We start from the raw sequence: 4,603 nt of genomic DNA on the forward strand, positions 1-4,603 counted from the left end.
TGGTTAAATTCAAGAGATTACTAGATAAGCATATGGAGGAATTTAAAATAGAGGGATATGTGGGAGGAAGGGGTTAGATAGTCTTAGACATGGTTTAAAGGTCGGCACAACATTGTGGGCCAAAGGGCCTGTATTGTGCTGTACTGTTCTATGGTTCTATGGTTCTATTAAGGTGTTGGAATGTCCTGTGGTCAAACACCCGATCGAAAATTATGGCTTTCAGAGGGATTTTCCATTCTGTACAGTGACTGGTTAATAAAAGCCATTGAGGTTGAAGATAATACATGTGAGATGACCGTCCCATGCACACCTCCAGCATGAGATGACCGTCCCATGCACACCTCCAGCACAATACAGATATCAATCAAAAGGGAAACAAGTGAGAGAGTAGTGTGACTCTGCCACAATCCATAAATTAATTTTTGCATGCAACTGTTTGCAAATAAACATTAAATATTTGAAAATATTTGCGATTCCTTGGCATCACCCAGCTTGAGGCCATTACATATGTACATGAACACATGTATTTTCCAGCAAGCATAGGTTTAAGATGCTGGGGAGTAGGTACAGAGAAGATGTCAGGGGTAAGTTTTTTACTCAGAGAGTGGTGAGTGTGTGGAATGGGCTGCTGGCAACGGTGGTGGAGGCGGATACGAGAGGGTCTTTTAAGAGGTTTTTGGATAGGTACATGGAGCTGAGAAAGATAGAGGGCTATGGGTAAGCCTAGTAACTTCTAAGATCGGGACATGTTTGGCACAGCTTTGTGGGCCGAAGGGCCTCAGTTCTGCTGTAGGTTTTCTATGTTTCTAAGCTCCTTTGAAACATTTTGTCTAATTTATTCTCAATTTTCCTGAAAATCCCCAGTTTCACAGCAGGGATTAAAAAAATATACTGTGTTTATTAAACACAGATTAAAAAAATAAACCTCCCTCCCCATTCTCCCCACCCACACCCCAACAACTCCATCCCTTCATCTGTTTGAAGGCCATGGTGAAACTGAAAGTTCTGCCTGAAGATCTGGATGTGGCTGAAAGTTAGCCTGCCTTTCTCAATGTGCTAAGTCACATCCAACGATGACACAAGGAAAGCTATTCTCTCTTAATTCCTGTTCTGCCCTGGTTGCTGCTGATCTCAATTTGGGTAACTTTGCTTATTCATTCTGCTCTGATCTAGTTACTTTTCCCACAACTTTGCAATTAACCAGGTTTTGAACATCTGATTAATTGCAAAGTTATGAGAAAAGTAACAAGGTGAGAGCAGAATGAAGAAGCAAAGTTAACCAAACTTAAACTTCCAAATGTTTATGCGATATTAATTCCCAGATAAAAAGGATTGATTCTGATCTAAAACAAAAATGGGATGGGCTTGAGTGGCTGAAAGACCAATCCTTGTGTCCGTGTCCCATGGGTATGGCATGAACATAGAACATAGAACAGTACAGCACAATACAGGCCCTTCGGCCCAAAATGTTGTGCCGACCTTTAAACCTGGCCTAAGACTACCTAACGCCTTTCTCCCACATATTCCTCTATTTTAAATTCCTCCATATGCTTATCTAGTAATCTCTTGAATTTGACCAATGTACCTGCCTCCACCACCACCCCAGGCAGCGCATTCCATGCCCCAACCACTCTCTGGGTAAAAAACCTCCCTCTGATATCTTCCTTGAACTTCCCCCCCATTACTTTAAAGCCATGCCCTCTTGTATTGAGCATTGGTGCCCTGGGAAAGAGGTGCTGTCTGTCCACTCTATCTATACCTCTCAATATCATAAGGCATGATCTGCACCCTATGCCTCTCGTGCCTTGCTTTAATGACCAAAGCTTGTTACGCATAAAATTTCACAGAGGATATTGTCACTTGAGCTGCAAACAAATGAGTTCTAGTTCAGTTAAACAAGCACTTCTACTGTAGTCTTTGCTGAAATAATATTGAACCTTAGAAATATGCATCATAGAACCATTCACATGCTGCCCACTTATCCCACTCCCTGGTTCTCTGTCTGCAGGTTACGGCCCTTCAAGTGCTCATCAAGAAATATTTTAAATATGATGAGGGTTTCTGCCATCACCACCTTTTCAGTCAGTGATTTCCAAACCTCTACCATTCATTGAGTCATAAAATGGTTTCCTGAACTCCCCTTGAACCTTTTGGCCAATAATCCTAAATCTAAATTACATCATTTTTGATCTCTCACTTAAAGGTAACAAATGCGTTCAGTTTCCCAAGACTTGCCGTCTCATAATGAAGGTCCCTCCCTTCCTTCTTTGTTATGAAGTTGAGGCTGCCTCTCCACATACACAAAATTGACAAGTCCTAGGAACGTACTTGCAAATCTTCTCTGTATAATCTGTATAAACAGTACTGTTGGTTTATAGAAACTGAATAGATCAAATTATATCATGTGTTGCTCCAGACTTGCAGCATCTGCAGTGAGTTCCTCCAGATCAAATTATATTTATTGCTAATCAAGGAGTAAAAAGCATCCATTGGTTGGAACCCTACATTGCACTAAGGAAAATGGTTGTGGTTGTTGGAGGTCAGTCATCAAGGTCCAACAACCTTCAGCTGCATTATCAATGGCCTTCCTGCCATCATTAAGTGCAGATGCTTGTTGATGATCACATGATATTCAGTTCCCTTAACTCCTCAGAATATGAAGCAGTCCATGCCTGTACATATAGCAAGACCTTGACTACATTCAGGTATGGGCAGGTAAGTGGGGACTAACATACACACTGTACAAATGTCAAGCATTGACTATCGCCAGCAAGAAAGCTTATCTACCTACAGATTTGAGCTCAAAAAATCTAGTCTTACATTTCAGTGCAACTCTAAGGGAGTGTAGCACTGTTGGTGATACACTCTTTTGGATGAGGACCCATCTGCTCTCTCAGGTGGGGTTAAGAGATGGTGCTATTTCCATTGTTATCTATAGTGTCCTGACCAATATCTATCTATCAATCAGTATCATTAATAGATTACCTGGGCATTGGCTGTAAAACACCTTGCGATATGGAGACACAGGAGACTGCAGATGCTGGAATCTGGAGCAACACACAATCTGCTGGAGGAACTCAGCAAGTCAGGCAGCGTCTGTGGGGGGAAATGAACAGTTGATGTTTCGGGTCGAGACCCTTCATCTGGACTGAAAGATAGAGGGGAGATAGCAGGCACGGTAGTGTAGTGGTTAGCGTAACGCTTTACAGCGCCAGCGACTCGGGTTCAATTCCGGCCGCTGTCTGTAAGGAGTTTGTGCATTCTCCCCGTGTCTCCATGGGTTTCCTCTGAGTTCTCCAGTTTCTGCCCGCATTCCAAAAGCTGTACAGGTTAGGAAGTCGTGGACATGCTCTGTTGGCGCCGGAAGCGTGGCGACACTTGCGGGCTGCCCCCAGAACACTCTACGCAAAAGATGTATTTCACTGTGTGTTATAATGTACATGTGACGAAAAAAAGATATCTATCTATCTACAGAAGGAGATAGCCAGATAGTCATACTGGCTATCTCCCTTCCACCTTTCAGTCCAGGTGAAGGGTCTCGACCCGAAACATCAACTGCCCATTTCCCTCCATAGATGCTGCCTGACCCGCTGAGTTCTTCCAGCAGTTTTGTGTTTTGCTTGAGATACCCAGAGTGTGCTGTAGACAAGGAAGTCCTCAGACTTGGAAACACCACATGTTGGATAGATTTTCACTTAAAACTTGGTCGCTGGAGCAAGGTAGCAAAAGATTCCCAACCCTGGGTCAACATACATCCTAGCGCAACCCCCACACTCGGTTGACAAGGTGTTAAGAGAATGGAAAAGGAATAATCAACACTAAAGGCACCACATTTCTTCATGAAACATAAAACAACACATCCCACTTTTCCATATAATCCTCAGTCTTTAATCATGAGGGCACACTCATCTCCTCATTGTATTTTACGTACAGATGCAATAAATAGCGATCTTCATAATAGTCATAAAAATTACTTTCATACACTTTACACTGTATATAAATGACTCAGACTATTACTGGAAACTATTTTCCAAGTCAAAGTTGATGAGTGATGACTGGGACATGAAACTTGAAGTTGATCTAGGCCATTGGTTCCAATGATAGCAAGCCACAGTATAACTGTACCAGGCCTGTTCCAAACCATTCACACCCTTTCATCACTTCTTGCATTGCTTTTAACAGAGTTTCTCGCCATTGAACCAGTTCCCAAACATAAATGATTTCTTTTACAGATCAGTGTCCAACTTTGATATCTTTTTTGGCGATGTCTTTTCACTCTAGTCAAACAAAGAGTCATTTGTTTCACTTGCTTATAGTTCTGTAATCGTACCATTTAAGCACTATCACTGTTCCCTCAGGGCTTCATTATGAAATGAAATCCAGGAAAAAAGTGTGCCTGGCGGAGAAGTTGCTCTTCCTCCCCCCTTGGAAAGTCGTTCTTTGCAAATTTGAGTAGGAAAGCATCTGAGATCTTGCATGGGGTAAGAGCCTCCCAGCTTTCGAGTTTTTTTGGTCTCCAGAATATCCTCACTCATGGAACAAGTACCAAGTATGTCCGCTGCAACACCTCTTCAACTTTTAAATGTGCCCAGAGTACAGGCAG

Source organism: Pristis pectinata, chromosome 2 (assembly GCF_009764475.1).
Source record: "Pristis pectinata isolate sPriPec2 chromosome 2, sPriPec2.1.pri, whole genome shotgun sequence".
Taxonomy (NCBI): domain Eukaryota; kingdom Metazoa; phylum Chordata; class Chondrichthyes; order Rhinopristiformes; family Pristidae; genus Pristis; species Pristis pectinata.